Source organism: Cricetulus griseus, chromosome 8 (genome assembly GCF_003668045.3).
Source record: "Cricetulus griseus strain 17A/GY chromosome 8, alternate assembly CriGri-PICRH-1.0, whole genome shotgun sequence".
Lineage (NCBI taxonomy): Eukaryota > Metazoa > Chordata > Mammalia > Rodentia > Cricetidae > Cricetulus > Cricetulus griseus.
In genome coordinates, this window is record NC_048601.1 from 65,442,673 (window position 1) to 65,461,892 (window position 19,220).

Here is a 19,220-nt window from a genome sequence, read left to right on the forward strand (position 1 = left end):
GAACAGCCTTGGAAAACTGACTCATGACAGCCCTCACACTTAAAGTAAAATGACAACAGCTGAGATACAATAGGGTTTTACAAGTGGATTGGGAGACAGTGGTGAAGGTGCTTAGCACTTCATCTGACATATCATTAGTGATTAATACATTTAGCCCGTTACTAGTTGATTAATCTCTGAGTTAATCAACTAAATCATTTATTCTAGCAAAGACTCTAATTATATAAGATCTAATTTAGGTAATTGCCAAAGCTAAGAGGCTGTTAGGGCTCTGTGTGCTGCACCTGAAGTTAGGGGACACTCAAGTGCAGCGGGACTGCTGGCTCTTGTTCTTAGCATCATGGCTAAGTATTTTCAAAATTACATTCTTTTTTTTTTCATTGATTCAACTCAATCTCTTGAAGCAAAGGGCAGTATCTGAGCATCTTCAATACTCAGAATTCAATACTTGCTTTAAAGTGTCCTTGAAAAACCATGTTGTTGAGGGTAAGGAAAGTGATGTAGCTTGAACTAATCTATAGCTTTGTCCAGTCTACATTGCTGGTCCAGCCAGCAAATCAATTGATATTTATTTAATCACTTTCCCTTTCTAGGTAGTGGAACATAAGAAAGTGCATGGCTGTGCCTTACTTTTAACTCAGAAAGTGGCAGAAATCTTTGTGTCCGTCATGGTAACTTCAATTGTTGTTCAAATAGGTGTAGTCAGAAAAGATGGCAGATATTTCTAATCCAGTGGTAGCTTTCAAGGTCATGTGACCAACTCAACCTGAGGCACAGCAGGAAATCTGTTGGCAGTTCTTTTACTATTTACTGCATGCTGCTCTTTCTAGTTTTTTTATGCTTTGCCTTCTGGCAAATGCCCTATGTGCATTCCCCACAGTTTCTGAGTTAAAATAAGGAAAGTCATACACCATTGATTGGCTTGGAATCCAGTCAGAGAAGACATGAGCAAGTGTTGATGGACATGCTATTTCCTGTCCCAGAAATCTAGGCTGTGTGGGACAGTATAAATCCATAGTTACATGCTGTCACTCCTGCCATCACAGTCTTTCGCATGTCACATTTTTCCCTTCTCTTGGATTTCCTGTCCAGTACATGCTTTTCTTCATAGCATGAGAACTTTTTTGTAAATCTCATTTGATTAGAACCCTAACTATACCCTGGATTTTGCTCTTGAGATTTTTTGTTGTTGTTGTTTTAAGATTTACTGGGGATGGGGGAGGCTGGATAGACAGCTCAGAAGTTAAGAACACTGGTGCTCTTATGGAGGATCAGTATGGGAGGTCACAACCCTCTAATTCCAGTTCTAGGGGATCCAGTGCTTTCTATGACCTTCTCAAGTGATCAGACTATGTACTTGGTAGATATACACATATGTAGGTAAAGCATTTATGCACACAAAATAGAAATAAGATTTATTTTTTATTTTTATTTATGTGCATGTATATGTGTGTTTCTCTCGGTGTGTATGTGCATGAATTTGCAGGTGCCCCTGGAGGCCAAGAGAATGTGTTAGAACTGGAACTGGAGTTGTGATGGTTGTGAGTTGGTCAACATGGGTGCTGGGAACCAAAATCAGGTCCCAGAAGAGCAGCAAGGGCTTTTACCTCTGACCCATCTCTCCAGCCCCATCAGGATCTCCTTTTGACCCATTGTCTATGAAGCACTGCTGTGAGTGGAGTCTTCTCTATTGTTACTTAGCTTTGTAAATCCCATCTCCTAAAATTACTTACCCTTGCCTTTACCAGCTCACCGGCTTGAGTACATCTGTCAGTCTCAATATAAATCAAACATTAGTTGCCAGAATACAAGCTAACAGATATACTTTTATTATACTTAGGAAAACTTCACCTGACTTTCTCATTGCTTGTGTGTATATGTGTGTATATAAATATATGAGGTGTGTGTGTGTGTGTGTGTGTGTGTTTGTGTTTGTGTTTTTTTGTGTGTATGTGTGTGTTTGTTTTGTGTGGCATATATGGATGTATGTCGTCGGTATGCAGAGGCTGGAGGTCAATGCTGGGTATCTTTGTTTATCATTGTCCACCTTACTTTTTTAAGTAAGGGTCTCTCACTGAGCCTAAACTTGCAGGTTAGATCAGAATGGCTGGTCAGTAAGCTCCTGAAATCCTTCTGTTTCATTTTCACAGCTCTGGGATCAGAAGTACGTATTGCATTCAGCTTTTATGTGGCACTTTGTATCTAAACTCAGGTCCTCATGCTTACAGATAATCGTTTAACCCATTGAATCATCTCCCTAGCCTTTCTTCTTCTCTTCCATCTCCTTTTTCTTCAGGAAATATTTATCAGCATGTTAAATACTTGAAGAGGCAGATTCTACCTAGATGCTTAGACCAGATACTTAACAGTTTTTTGAAAAAAATAATGTAACTATTACAATTTCACCCTGTAAATTAGCACATAGCTAACACTTTTCAGTGGGTTAAAAATATGGAATGGGTTGCCGGGGTCCAGCCTCGGCTTGGGCTCAGATACTGAGGTGGGGAAGGGGTATCTGGGCAAGGAAAGATTCTGACTATCAAGTAGATTGTTTTTAGGTAGCCTGGAATAGCTTGGGCCATCTTTATTTATACTTAAACAGAGTTTATCTTACCAGGGTTACATCAGAAGCTTTATTATTTGCTCCTATTTTTGACTTTTAAGAAATTCATCATATTTTAAGGAACATAATAATCATTATGAAAACCCCCATTGCTCTCCTTTATGTTTCCCCAAATACACTTTTGTACACCTAATATATACTTATACTAGGCATAGAGTTCAGCATTTTTGTGGGTCTAACTAAATATTGAGCTAGATACAGCCTGCTCTTGCAGCACTTATGTTAGTTGGCATATATTTGTGGTTACACAGTTAAAATGTACCCATATATATTACTGATGCTGGTACAATGCTTTAATGACAATATTCAAACCCAAACAATTCTTTCATATCTGCAAGATATGTTTTTCTATAGTTCTCCTTTCCACAAGAGGGCCCCATATCTCTATCTCTCTGTAAAAGGTAAGCCACTTTTTCCCCAACTCAGTATACCATACTTCTTCCACAAATACAAGCTCCTGTGTATGGTAAAGATGGATCTATCTATTCCCTATCTTACATTGCATTTTCCCCATTGGATCATAGTAGATCCTGTTGTTGATTCTATGTGCTTGGTGTCCAGGGAACTTACTCTTCAGTGTTGGCACTGAGATAGAGAAGATCCTGCAAGCTTCATTAATTTTGCAAATTCCTACACTGTCCCATGGACTACTGCTTCTTGCCAGGTGAGAGTCCATTTCCACAGGTTCTTTGCCTTGAAGAAACCCTTTGGACAGGTGGTCATATGCTGATCTGAGAGTAGGCTGCACAACCCTCTATAATAGGCCCTGAAACTGTACCCCTGATGCTGCTTGAATGTCAACAGGATGACTTATTGGTTGTGTGTTATTCATAATGGTATTGTTTGATCATACTGTGAGCACTATTGACTGCACTAATTTTTATTTCAAAAACAGCTTTCATCATGGAACCTCCCAATACTAAGGATGTTTAATTCTGTGCACACCATAGGCAAGTGTCTCACAAAACTATTGATTTCATAAAGATGCATTATAGCATTTCAGAGAAGCAAGTGTACCCACTGCAACTTTGTTTCTTAGACATTGATCCAGTGTATTGCTAGGTCCTGTCTCATTAATTACACTATCACTTCTATTGTTTCTAAGTAGATCTGTGATCTCAACTGATTTACTTCTGTCTCAAGTGAATAAAGATCTCGTGATACTTACCTCATGCTCTAGAGATGCTACATTGATTAAAATGGTAAAGACTTATATAGAGGACTATATCAGGACTATTTCAGGCTTTTTCTCAGTCTCTGTAGTGCATATACCATGTCTCCTTTTTACTCGATGGCTTTTTAAATTTGAATTAGAAATAAGATTGTTTTACTGTCAATCCCAGTTGCCTCTCCCTCCCCTCCTCCCCTGCCACCCCCCCCTCCAACTAAAACCCTACCTATCACATATCCTTTCTGCTTCCCCGGGAGGGTGAGGCCTTCCATAGGGTGTCATCAGAGTCTATCGTATCCTTTGGGATAGGGCCTAGGCCCACCCGCATGTGTCTTGGCTCAGGCAGTATCCCTCTATGTGGAATGGGCTCCCAAAGTCCACACCTATGCTAGGGATAAGTACTGAACTACTACAGGAGGTCTCATAGATTTCCGAGGTCTCCTCACTGAAACCCACGTTCATGGTATATACCATGTCTTAAATGATCAATATGTTGGTTGACTGGATGGATAATTGCTGTACCTAGTTGACTGAAAGGGAAAAAAAAACAGTTTCAAACTTACTAATTTTATGTATATGTATGTCTAGTTATACAACACACACACACACACACACACACACACACACACACACACACGCGCGCGCGCGCGCGCGTGTGTATGTGTGTGTTTGGGGGTTATGCAAGTGTATGTGCAAAGGCATGCTTATAAATGTAAAGGCAAGAGGACAATTTTGGATGTTGTTCGTTGTTCATCAGGGGTAATTGAACTTATTTTTTGATATTTGGTCATTAATTAACTTAGAACTCCTCAATTAGGCTAGGCTTGCTGGCCTGTGATTCGCAAGAATCTGTCTGTCCACCAGGTGCTGGAATTATAGGTATGTACTATTATAGCCAAATTTTGTGTTTTTTGAACATGGGTTCTGGGGATCCAACTCTGATTTCCATGTTTGAAAAACAAGCACTTTATGAGCTGATCTCCTTGCCCGCAGATCATCGCTTCTTTCATCTCTGTTGTCTTCCCTAAAGAGATGCCATATCCCCATCTGAGAGGGTTAGAAAGGAAGTGGCTTTTGGCGATGCTGAGAATAAATCACCTCAAATAGAGAAAGAGGAAGTATTTTCAGCCATTGTCCTGAGTACCAAGTACAAAGGCTGACCTGTAGAATTCAAAGGGGAAAAATGACAATGAGGGAAGACCCCATGGTGGGACAAGAGAGCCTAAGAGATATCCATCTCTGGGTTTCCTATCTTCCTGTTAGAGTTGCAGTGTGGTAACTAATTGTTATAAGAGAGAAAGGCTTTAGTAAAAAGGAAAAAAAAACAGAGGCAATAAGTTAGGGATGGATTAGGAAAAATTGAGAAGAGAAAGTTAAAACCACCTCTTGTAAGAAGTTAAAGATCTTCCCGGGGTATTGGTGCCCACCTATAACCCCAGAACCTAGGAGACTGAGGTAGCAAGACAATCTCAGCAAGACATGCTCAGGCCACATCTCAGAAAAAGTTAAGTATTAGAAAGCTAAAACAAGAAGAAATGAGAAGATCCAGGAAAAATGACAGTATTAGAATGATAGTATTTAAAACTCAAAAAGTGGCTTTATATTATGCTGAGGCAGGTACCTATCTCAGAGATAACCTTTGCTATTGTGGGACTCAAAATGAATCACATGACTTGTTTAAATCTGCCTCTCCATTAATACAATAGAACAACAAAACTTATCCTGAAACTTGAATGAATGGTTTGCATCATATAACACTAAATGTATATGTAGAGAAAGTCACTGTGGTGCAGCTGTAAGAATGGCTAACATTTATTGGCTAACATTTGGCTAACTGCTAACATTTATTTATTATTCAGTGCAAGGTCAAGAACTTACATAGAAACCTTCTTTTGTCCTTTCACCCACCATAATGAGAAAGTCTTATAATTACCCTCATTTGCAGATACATAAACTAATGGTTGGGCAGGTTGAACAAGCTGCCAGGTTCACACAGAGGTTAAGCAGTAAAGCTGGGATTTAAATACAGTTAGTTCAGTCCTATAGTGAATGCTCTTAACCACTAGACCATATTGGATTGTTTGCTCACTGAGGAATCTACAAGCGTAGTCTAAGAACAAGAAGATGCGGTCATAAAAAAATGCCAGAAAGGAAATGAACTCTGAGCAGTGAAAGATGTTAACAATATCCAGACTCCAGGTATGGATCAGCTATAATTGACTAATGCCCAAGATACACTAAACACTCTGTCATGGTTATACCCTCTCCTTGCATGAGAATAAAGATGCCCTCAGATATTATGCTATATTATTTTGATATATTAATTGAGGGTGATAATTTCAGTGTAATATGTTAGTAAGTTAAGTTTCTTGCCATGCATTATTTATGAGTGATATCATATTCTTAGAGGTCCTAGCAATATTGTATGCTTTTGGCAGTCTGTTTTTTCTCACTTATATGCAAACAAGAATGGTCAAGAGAATTACTAGACATATACCATGTTATTCATGTATGCTTTTTCCATTCTGTTTCTGTGAAGATGTTTATTCAAAATTATTTTGCATATAAAACATTCTTATAAAAACTATTTTTTTTAATTTCGAGGTAGGACACAGCTCTTTCTCCCTGCATCAAGACTGGGTGAGGCAATCAAGCATGGGGAACTGGTTCCCAAAAGTCAGCTAAACACCAGGGACAGGTCCTGATACTGCTTGGAGCCTTACAAACAGACCAAGCTACACAACTGTTCATGCAGAGGGCCTATGTAGGTCCCATGCAGGCTCCATAACTGTTGGTTCCTGTTGCTTATGGATCAGTAATATTATACCCATTGGGTACTATCTGCTGAAGGTGACATTCTTCCTCTATACTTGTGTTAAGTAATGCCTTGCTAACATAGTACAACACTTAAATTAGGTGCTAAATGTGTGTGTGTGTGTGTGTGTGTGTGTGTGTGTGTGTGTGTGTGTGTGTGTATGTGTGTGTGTGTGTATGCATGACTTATTCATCAGAGGTAAGACATGGTTGAACTAGAAGCTGCCTGGCATATGCTAGTACTTAATGAATTATTATTTCCTTTCTTCTCACTGTGGGCTCTGATTATATTAAAAATTAATACCAGTGAATAGTGTCAGATACTTTAGGTCTGCTCATTTTTTGCTTATGAATGGATAGATTATAATAAGGTAATAGCTGGTATATATTAGGTACTGAACAAATACTTGTATCCTCCCACTGACTCCTGAGTGCGTAAGGTTGGGTTAGAATATCATCTAGCATATGTGAAGCATTTGATCCATGTTTACTTTATTTCCCTTTATGTGAATGTAATTGTTCTAGCACACAGCTTTGTCTGTGCTAGATGAGGCATACAGTCTTACTTCTTTTCTCTCGGTGTGAAAAAGTCCCTGTGATATTCTTGGCATTAAATACAAATTAATTTTCTTTTCCAGCATTAAAATAAACATTTACCATTTTTACAATTCACAATTTATCTTATAACAGAAACTCATTATAGGTATGCATCTTCTCTTACATGTGAATAAACTGGTACCACAATTGAGTACAGTGGTGCTTCATTTCATGTCTGCTCTCTTCTACTATGTGTGAGTCATGCTATAAAAATAATTCATGTTGTATTAGTTACTTTTGTTATTTTGTGATTCGGACATCTGATAATGAAAACCTTATTTTGTTTACTTTGTCTTATGGTATAAGGGAGCATAGACCATCAAGGAGGAGAAGTCTTGGCACAGAACCACCAGGAGGCATCTTGTCACATTGCATCCAGTCAGGAAGCAGAAAGAGATGACTACTGGTGTTTAGCTCGGTTTCTCCTGTTTATTTATTCCAGCATAGGGGAGAGTGGTGCCTACATTTGGGGTGGGTCTTTCTATCCTAGTTGTCCCAATCTAGAAACTCCCCCACAGGCACACCTAGAAGTTTGTTTCCATAGGGATTCTAGATAACATCAGTTGACCATAAAGATCAACTGTCACACATGGTCTGTACAAACTACATAGTACATGTTTCTTGCTTCTTTTTTTATAGAAAAATTATGCCAGAGGAATATTCATTATGATAATTTCCTACCCATATATATAAGTTTTGTAGTATGTGCTAAATGGGCACATGCTTGTTTTCTCTCCATTGTGTTCCATGATGCTCCTTTCCTTTCTACCTGTATCAGCTTGTTCTACAGGGGATCAAAGCATTTCGGAGCGTATATGCTTCCTTCTTGCCACATGTTAGTACATTAGCATTTTAACTAGTCCTCGCATAGGTGACTAGTATATGCTGAGTCCCTTCTCTTATTAGTGGCTCATGCAGTTCTAGAATTGTGCCAGAAAGAGAAATATGATGCTCAATTCAGCTTTATTTCCTTACCCTTGGACTGAGTAACTTTGTTTTGAAGAGTATCTGACATGCATTGTGCACTCAATTTAAGCTCATTTTCATCTCTATATGTGAGTACTTAAGATGCACTGTGTGCTCTCTGCAGGCTCAATTCCTCCTCATTAGAGTCAATAATGTTACAGAAGAATAGTAGCAGGCATTCATTAGAAGTTCAGGGACTGCTTAGATCTTTCCACCCCTATCAAGTAGATTGGTATTGCAAAAGTATCTGTTATGTGCCAGGCACTTACGTGCTTCACTGACACATGTATGGGCAACAGTGTGTAAAAAAAATTTCCTGGAGTATATGAAGTGCTCAATGAATGCATATATATATATATATATATATATATATATATATATTCCTTTTTAGAGTATCTTTTCATAGCCTAAACATGAATACTTATGCTGTATCAAATAATATAAAAAGTGTACACCTTCTGTGTCAGAATTTTCTCTAGAAATAAGCAGAATGAAAAGAACACACAGGCACATAATTAATTACCAAATGCTGCCATATACATAGAATGATTGACTGTCCTCACACTGATTACCTACCTGATACTGCAACACAATAAATGTGAACAATGCCTTCTAGATTTTTTCTTGTTTATTTATTTATTTGTGTTTTTTTTTTTTTTGGTGGTGGGGGATTAAGGAGGCTTATTCTTGAGCAATATGAGTGACTATGGCCCAGGACTATGGTCATTCCAGAAAGAAATTGGAGCAAAAAGTCCCCATGTTCCAATATGGAAGTTGTGTCATGAATAGTTTTAGTTAAAGATGAGCAGCGAATGCCTATTAAATGATTAAAGATAGCTTCGACTTTGGAGCTGCAACATTCTGACATGACACACTCATAAAACCCATGGTGCTTTTTAAAAAAATCTTCAAAATGGGTGTGGATATTTTTCTGAGAACTTCATTTTGCTTTTAGGATGACTAAATTCCCTAATATCTTTAGGGCTCAGTATAAATGTTAGATAAAAATACATAGGTTAATATGAAAATGTATTCTGAAATGTTCCATAGACATGATAGTTTAAGATTAAAAAATCTTCCAATAAAATCATTGGATGCCATTTTTTGTGAATAGGGTAAAGGCCTTTATATGATAAGAGTATTACTATTACCTTCTGTCTCACTTTTTAATTTAAAATAAATTTTGTTTTCACATATATATCCCAATTAAGGTTTGTCTTCCCTCTAGTCCTCCCCGTTCCTCTCCATTGCATCCTCCCATCCAGATCCACCTCCCTTCTGCCTTTCATTAGAAAATAAAAAGACATCTTAAGGCACAATCCTAAAATTAAATAAAATGATACAAAACAAAAACTAACACTTGGAAATTGAACAAAACAAACAGAAGGAAAAGAGGCCAAAAGGAATAATAAGAAACAGAGACCCACTTGTTTGCACACTCAGGAGTCTCATTAAAAACAATAAACTGAAAGCCATAGTGTGTACATGGATGAATAGTAGGGCAGAAAGAGAGAAGAAAAATAAAAATAAACTTAAAAATATAAAGCCTAAAAAATGCCCTGACATGACATCATAACACAAGGAACCTCCAACAATGCTGTTGAGTTCGTTTACTTTTGGCCATCTACTTACTGTCTGGTGGGCATGCAGCCTACCCTTAAGATTAGCTTGTTTTCCCAGTGAGACTCCCATGGAGGAAACTAAATTTTCATTTGCAAGTTATTATCCACTGGAGACTGTTTCTGTCTTAGCAGTGGGAGCATGTGCCCACTTCTCCTTTCAGCTCTAGGAACCCATGTGGGCATCACGCATTCTCCCACAGTTTCTGTGAGTTCATATTTGCTCCAACCCTACTGTGTATAGAAGGCCTTGATTTCTTGTTGTCCCCATCCTTCTGGCCTGTGCACTCTTTCCACATTCTCTTCCCTGAGCCCTGCAGTGAGAGATTTGACTGTGACACCCCTTTTAGGGATGAGTATTCTGGATGTTCTCACACTGCATTTTGTTGATGAGTCTCTGTATTTGTCCCCATCTGCTTTAGGAAGCTTCTATGATGACCGCTGAACAAGGGATGGATCTACAAATATAGCAGAATGGTGTGAGACATTATTTTATTACTATGCTCGTTTAGCAGAACAGTAGTATTTAGTTTCCCCCTACTCAATGGGCTCTCTTGTCTCAGATCCCCCAAGCAGTGTGGGTATGTGTTCCATCTTGTAGAGTGGGCCTTCAGTCAATCAGATATTATTTGACTACTCCCACAAACTTTGTGCCTCATTGACTAGCATATTTTGCAGGCAGGACAGATTGTAGATCAAAGGGTTTATGGCTTGTGTCTATGTTTCTCATTTGGTAGCATGCAGAATACCTTTCTCTAACAAAATCACTAGGGGTGAAGACTCTATGTAGGTACCAGCTCTGTGTTTTCATGTTCAATGAGATGTGCAGGTGTTCAGCAACAATGTGGCTTACTGTCAGTTTATGGACAGTAACCTATAATCTTAGCAACAGCCTGGGTTGTTTAAGGCTTCCCATAGGACCACTTTTACCAATAGCTCAATTAGTTGTAATCCTTATATGGAAAACTTAATTTTAGTAACAAGAGATGAGCATGTGGGGCTCTATTTCCTCAGATATGTGGTGATTTCATTTAGATAATCTTCATACACACACACACACGCGCGCGCGCGCACACACACACACACACACACACACACACACACACACACACACACACACTGAAGCTTCTGCTATTAGTTTCCGTACTACTCCACAAATTGCCTTTAATTTTAGCTTTCTCTCTTCCTATTCACATGCATTTAACACCAAGAATATCACAGGGACTTTTTCACACCAAGAGAAAAGAAATAAGACTGCATGCCTCATCTAGCACAGACAAAGCTGTGTGCTAGAACAATTATATTCACATAAAGGGAAATAAAGTAAACATGGATCAAATGCCTCACATATGTTAGACGATATTCTAACCCAACCTTATGTACTCAGGAGTCAATGGGAAGATACAAGTATTTGTTCAGTACCTAACACACATCAGCTATTACCCTATTATAATCTATCCATTCATAAGCAAAAATACAGATAGACCTAAAGTATACAATGCTATGCACTGCTATTTTAATATATTATAGCCCACAGTGAGAAGAAAGGAAATAATAAATCATTAAGTACTAGCATATAATAAGTCATGCATTTACACACACACACACACACACACATCCACACACATGCACGCATGCACGCACACACACACACACACACACACACACACACACACACACACATGCACACATGCACGTGCACACACACACAGCACCTAATTTGAGTTTTGTGCTGTGTTAACAGGGCATTAGTTAACACATGTAGAGAGGATGAATGTCACCTTCCTATTTATGAGAGATACGTCTACTCTTTCCATCGTCTTTCTATCAGTTATGCTTTATGAGAATACAGTTCAAACATGCTATCTACTCTATCCATTCATTTTCCTTTGCCTCTATGTATATAATTTTGTGCATAATAGGATCTGGCACTTACAAGGTGGCTGTTACATGCTCTTGACATTCTGCTCTGTATCAGTAAGTTTGTAATTAATAACACTTTATGTATGCTAGAATGGATACATGATCACTTAACTCCACTGTGTGTGAACAACGTTATTCCTGGCTTACACCAGGTAGATCATCCAAGCTCATTTTTTTCCCCTATATGTGAGTAATATACTAGAATGTGCAGTGGATGATTTTGAATGATCTATTCATGTCCTTCCATTTATGTGAAAATGATGTCATAATATATTAGAACCTGAAACAGATCAAGAGCATATTGAACACATTTTTCTTGCTTCTTTGTGTGATTTGCAGTGTGCTAGAGGAGCCCTAACAATGCATGATAATGAGATACTAGGCAGCCTTTCAGACAGATTCTAGCACAAACTTAGTGTTGTAATCGGGAGAGAAATAAGCATTGGAGAGAGTAATGACATGCTGGCATGTGTGCAGTGCCTGGTGTGACTCTTTTCGTTGCCCTCTGAGTGAGTGATGGTGTGCTCTCATGTTACCTGGCCTCTGGAAAGCACTGGAAGCATGCTTGCCTCTTTTTCTTTATGTGTGATAATGTTGCATTTTCTATATAGAAGTTACTAAATGGTTTATTTCCCCTGTTTATGCAGGTGAGTAAAATTGGAATAGAATGCTGTCTGCCTTAACTAAATGCCAGGGCACTCCTGCCTTGTTCCCTTAAGGTTAATTATCATTATACTGAAATATAATCCATTTAATGTTGGGCATTCACAGCATGATGGTACTCTTTCACAAGTGCATTTTATGGTAGAATACTGTGTTGAATTCACTTAGCATTAAAATCATTTGTATTTCATGTCCAGTGCAAGACCCTAGCATGCACTGGCACTTGATAGACCATTTCTTCTTCTTGTGTGTGAGTAACACTTTGCAAACTACCGCTTGGTTTAGAACTGGTACTCTAATAGTGTTAGCATATTATTTTTCCATATTGGTATTGGTTATGTGCTTACTTTTCCCTGCTATCCAAGTGATGCCACATAATGTCTGGCCTAGGCAACTTCTTCCACTCATGACTATACCTTTGTGCTTTTTGTTGGTAAATTTGAGTTTGAAAAGTACCTGTATCCTTTACTCTATGTCTAAAATCCATGTATGAGTGAGTACATACTATGTTTGTCTATTTGTGATTGGGTTACCTCGCTCAGAATGGTTTCTTCTAGTTCCATCCATTTTCCTGAAAATTTCAAGATTCCACTGTTTTTTCTCCTGAGTAGTACTCCATTGTGTACATGTACCACATTTTCTCTATCCATTCTTCAGTTGAGGGGCATCTAGGTTGTTTCCAGGTTCTGGCTATTAGAGATAGAGCTGCTATGAACATTGTTGAACAGATGTCCTTGTTGTATGAATGTGCTTCTTTTGGGTATATGCCTAAGAGTGGAATTGCTGGATCTTGTGGAAGACTCATTCCCATTTTCCTGAGGAGTCACCATACTGATTTCCAAAGTGTCTGTACAAGTTGGCACTCCCACCAGCAGTGGAGGAGTGTTCCCCTTTCTCCACATCCTCTCCAGCATAAACTGTCATTGGTGTTTTTGATTTTAGCCATTCTGACAGGAGTAAGATGTTATCTCAGTGTTGTTTTGATTTGCATTTCTCTGATGGCTAAGGACACTTAGCCACATAAGACACTTTCTTATGTGTCTTTTAGCTTTTTTAGTTTCCTCTATTGAGAATTGTCTATTTATTTCTGTACCCCACTTTTCAATTTGATTGTTTGGTGTTTTGGAGCCTACAATCCACCACTGCCAGGAAAGCTAGTAAACAGGCAGGACCCTAAGAGAGACATACATGGTCCCCTGGAGAAGGGGAAAGGGACAAGATCTCCTGAGAAAATTGGGAGCATGGGAGGAGGGAGAGGGAGTTAGGAGAATGAGAACGGGAGAAGAGGACATGAGGGAGCAGAAAGGTTGAGTCGAGGAAAGAATAGAAGAAAACAAGGAAGGAGATACCATAATAGAGGGAGACATTTTAGGTTTAAAGAGAAATAAGGCACTAGGGAAATATCTGGAGATCTACAAAGATGGTACAACTAACAATCTAAGCAACATAGGAGAGGCTGCCTTAAATGCCCTCCCCTGATAATGAGATTGATGACTGACTTCTAAGCCATCCTAGAGCCTTCAACCAGCAGCTGGTGGAAGTAGAAGCAGACACCCACAACTAATCACTGAACTGAACTGGAATCCAGTTGCAGAGAAGGATGAGTGATGAGCAAAGGGGTCCAGACCAGGCTGGTGAAACCCACAGAAACAGCTGACTTGAACAACGGGGAGCTCTTCATCCTCAGACTGATAGCTGGGAAACCAGCATGGGACTGATGTAGACCTCAGGAGTTTCAGTGAGGAGACCTTGGAAGTCTATGGGACTTCCTGTAGTAGACCGGTACTTATCCCTAGCATAGGTGTGGACTTTGGGAGCCCATTCCATATAGAGGAATACTCCCTGAACCAAGACACTCAGGGGTGGGCCTAGGCCCTATCCCAAAGGATATGATAGACTCTGATGACTCCCAATGGAAGGCCTCACCCTCCCTGGGGATCAGAAAGGATATGTGATAGGTGAGTTTTAGTTGGGGGAGGGTAGGGGAGGGGGGAGGGAGAGGGAACTGGGATTGACATGTAAAACAATCTTGTTTCTAATTCAAATAAAAAATCTGAAAAAAGAATAGTACCTGTATCATTAAAAAGGCACATAGTAATGGTTGCTTCTTTTCTTCCATTGTAGGGCTTTAGCTAGCATTTTCCAGACAATCTTACTGTTTGCTTTCCTTTCTGCATAAGCAGTCATATAATAGAATAGCACTTGGCATATGCTTATGCTCTTTGTCTCATTTAGAGCAAAATGATACAAGAAATACTGGTGGCATAAAAAGATACCTAATGCATATTTGTTACTTCCACTTAAATCCTAGTCAGGGTTGTACTCCTAGACTAATAGCAGCACTGGGGACTCCCTGCATGCTTAGTTTCTCCTGGAAGGATGCAGCTGTGTCCCAGCAGTACCTTGCAGATGCTGGTGGCTCAATTCCCGTCTTTATGTTGAGCAAAATTTTGGTACTATAGCATCTCTCCTTTACTAGGTGATCAAAGTAGGCTCATTTCTTTCAGCTATGTGTGAGCAGCATTAGCCTAGACAGCTCCTGGTCTGTCAGTCATGCTCACTGCAGTTCCTTTTTCCTTTTCAGATGTGAATAATTTTACTACAAAAAGAGTTGACATGAAATAGACATTCAGTGTCTGATTGTTTTGTTTGTTTTATTAGAATGATTCCTAGTGTAAGCTAGGTCTTTTGTGCATCATGTCTCCTTACCCCACCTGTAGGTATGTAAGACCTTGCATGTTCCAATGCTTAGTGGAGTGCTTTCCCTTCCTTTTATATGTAAATAACGATAAGATCCAGAGTGCATACTTGAGATACCTCAGTATATGCTTTTACTTTGTTCTTATGTGAAACTTCTAGAAATGACTAGATATATAGATGCCTAGTTATTTCCCATATAGAGAGAAAAGATGACACTAAAAAGCACCTGGTCCTTGTCAGATACTTATTTCAAGCTTTTCCTTCCTTCAGCATGTAACTAATGTTGTGGTGGAGTCATGACTAACATATTCTAGGCACTCAAAGTCATCTTATTTCTTCCTCCCAGTGAACAATATTTCTATATTAAATAGTGTCTGGCCTAAACCGAATTTTTGTTTAGTTCCTTCTTTCCTAGGTAGGTCATATGTTGTAATCGTATAGACATGTGGGTCTGCACGCTAGGATATCAATGTATGCATGTTTTGTTCTTATCTATGTAAGTTAGTAATGATATCCAGTATTGTTGTCTAAGCCTTTTCCTGGGAAGACAACACACTGCAGACACAACTCACAACAGATCAAAGTAACAATTACAGCAAAGTATAACTTGATGTATCAATGAATATCTGGATTTATTATAGGGATATATTAGAAAACCACCTTTTTTATTCTTGGATGTTAATATGTCCTTATTTCATCATGAACATTAGAGCAATAGCCTAGATTGCTTTTGGGTGCACTGTATACTCATTGCACAATCATCCACTGCTTCTGAACATTAGTGAAATCCTAGCAAAATACTGTCTGGGATGCACCTGTGCAATATATGCTTGTTTTCCTCTACCCATCTTTAGTTATGTTATAAGAGGAAAGTTCCAGTATATACAATGTTCTTAAAGAAACATTATTCCTATCTTGTGGTGTGTGCTTGTTACTGTAGTAGCATAGTGGGTAGGTATCACATACCCACTCCAATGCATAGGATTATTTATGAGCTGAAATTAAAATGGTATCTAGCATAAACCAAACCATCTGCATAGGTTTGCTCCACTTTCATCGTACGTTGTGTTTAAATCGTATGTGGAATATACAAGGTATACAGAGAATTTTATATTATTCGCTTTTCTTATCACTATGACTAAATAAACTGACAGGAAGCAACTTCGGGGAAGAAGTATTTATTTAGACTCACCGTTTTCGGAGATAAAGTACATCAAGGCATGGAAAGCATGGTAGCAAACAGGATCGGCTCCTGCCCATGGTGCTTACGTGCTGTCTCACGTCAGCTTTTAGAAAGCAGAAAGAACTGGAGCTGTAACTACCAGGTGGAGCCAACCTATAGCCCACAAGACTACCTTCCAGGGTCCCAATCCATTCAGCATTCTTGGCCTTTCTAAATGTTTCACAACCTGAAAGCAACATCAACCACCTGGGGATCAAGTGCTCAAACATAACGATATGTGAGGGACACTGTACATCTAAACCAAACACATAGTGAGTTATTTACCATAAGTATGAGAGGGTGTGGAACAGAATGTATTCAGTGGTGCTTCAATTGTATGTGAGGTAGCATGCTCCTCCATAGCAACTGCAGAAAATGGGGCTTAAATGCATGCTTATTTATTTTCTAATGTGTGTGCATACTGTTATGTTATAGAAGTTCTTAGAATGGAGATGCCCCACACACTTTTGATTTGTCCCTGTATGTAAGGAGTATGATGCCCTAATGATGTCTGTGTATACTCTTTGGTTTGCCATTATTACTGTTTCCCCTGTCTATGTGAATGCAACTAAAATAGGGTGGAACTTATATGCCAGAGCCCCAAGCTTTTTTTTTCTTCTTCTAGCAATGCATTAGTGTAACAGCATCTATCTAAGACTGTGCATTGCAATATTTCCTCTGCATGCAAACTGTTGAACTAGAAGATTACTTAATTTACTGTTAATACTCGATGTTTCTTTATTTCTTTCCTCCTATGTGCAAGAGATATACCCAAATAGTGCCTAGCAATCAATGCTTTCTTATTTACTTAGTGGTGTGTTACTAGAATCCCCAGCATACAGCCTGCTCTTGAGGCCACTTCCTTCCCCACCCCATAAGACATGACATATGTAAGGTATAACTTGAATCTACTAGTAACACACTGGGACAACAATGCATACTTTTCTGTTTATGTAGGAGTGAATTGCTGAAATAGTAGCTGGCATATACTGAACAATTAATGCATGCTTGTTTTATTTTTCTACATATGGATTTCATTTTAGAAGACTAACAATGGGCAAATAGATTGCACTCAAAACATTGTATTATTTGCACTTCTATGTGATTGAATTTGGAGTAGAATCAGTATATTAGACCATTTTTATTCTTTCTGTGTTAAAAAAGCTTCCTTAGAATACTCCATAGAATAGCATATTAGGTATTTTTAGCATTCAGTGACAATAACTGACTGACAAGAAACTCAAAGAAAGAAGATTCTATTTTGGCTTATGTTTTGAGGGGTTATGATGCATCACAGTGAGGAAAGCACAGAGGGCAGGAATGGGAGATGATTGGTTAGTCTGCATATGCATTCAGAAAGCAGGGAGATGACTACAGCTGCTCAGATCCCTTTCTTCTTTCTGTTCAGTCCTAAAATCTTCTCACCCTAACTAACCCAAACTAGAAAATCCCTTACCAATCTTCTCAGAGTTTTGCTTTCACTGTGAGTCTTAATCCTGTCAAGTTGACGATCAAGATTATCTATCTATCATGCCATGATGGATAATGCCTTTCAATTCATGAACATTTCCTTCTTCTATGTCTGAGAAATGTTGTCTAGATTCCAGCTGACATGTACTAGGTGATATATACCACATTCCCCTTTCTGTAGAAGTACAGTCATAAAGCTGTACTTGTCAAACAGAGGAGCTCAGCTCAGCTGACATGTACTAGGTCTTCAATCCATATTTGTTTCTTTCCAAACATATGTGACTGACGTTCTTCTTGAATACTGGTTAGTATATACTAGTCGTTCAGTGAAGCTTTCTTTCTCTTTAGTGTGTGAGTTATACCAAGTGTCTTAATTTCCTTTCTATTGTGTGACCAAACAACACAATCAATAAAACTTTATTAAAGGCTTAGAGTTAGAGATATAGAAGCCTCTCATCATCATCATGGCAGGAAAGATGGCTATAGACACTTGTGACACTGGAGAAGCAGCCTAGAGCTCACTTTATGAAGTAGAGAGAGCTAACTCAAAATGGCAGAGTCCTTTGAAACCTTAAACCCTGCTCTTAGTGACACACCTCCTACAACAAGGCCACACGTACTTAGATTACTGTTAATTGTTTGTTTCTTTCCTCCTGTGTGGAAGAAATATACCCAAATAGTGCATGATAATGAATGTCTTCTTATTTATTTAGCCATGTTTACTAGAATCCTCAACATACAGTCTGCTCTTGAGGCACACTTCCTTCCCTATCCTCTAAGACATGCCATGTGTAAAGTATATGCTTACACATCTTCTAATATTTCTTAAGTAGTCTCACCAACTGGAGACCAAGTGTTCAAACATCTGAGCCTATAGGAACCATGGTCATTCCAACTGCCACTCCTGGCATATCTTAGGCAATTGTCTTACTTTTCCTTCTTACCCCAGATGAGTATTGTACTGGTATATAAAAAGTGGTCATTAAATGCCTGTTTGATATATATATATATATATATATATATATATATATATATATATGTGTGTGTGTGTGTGTGTGTGTGTGTGTGTGTGTGTGTGATGTTATTCTGAGTTTTACCTTTAGAAGTTTTGACAACAGCATGACTTAATATTAAAATGTGTATGTAAAGCAAAGTCACATAGAAGTAAATCATATCATACAGAATCTATTGAGATATGATGAGGGGCTATCTTTGTCAGAAGGGATAAGATTTTTATTATTAATTTTATGAGTACTGGGCTACTAATAGACTAGAATTGTAATGTGGAGATTTATCTGTGTTTTAAACTCTTGCTATGTAGACCTGAATATCATAGATCAGATCCCCAGAAACTTTGTAAATGAAAGGTTGGAACCCTCCAGCATCTCCAGGCTCAAGAGGAGGAGATAGGGGCTCCACAGAGCAAACTAACCATATCAATGTGCTCTGGGT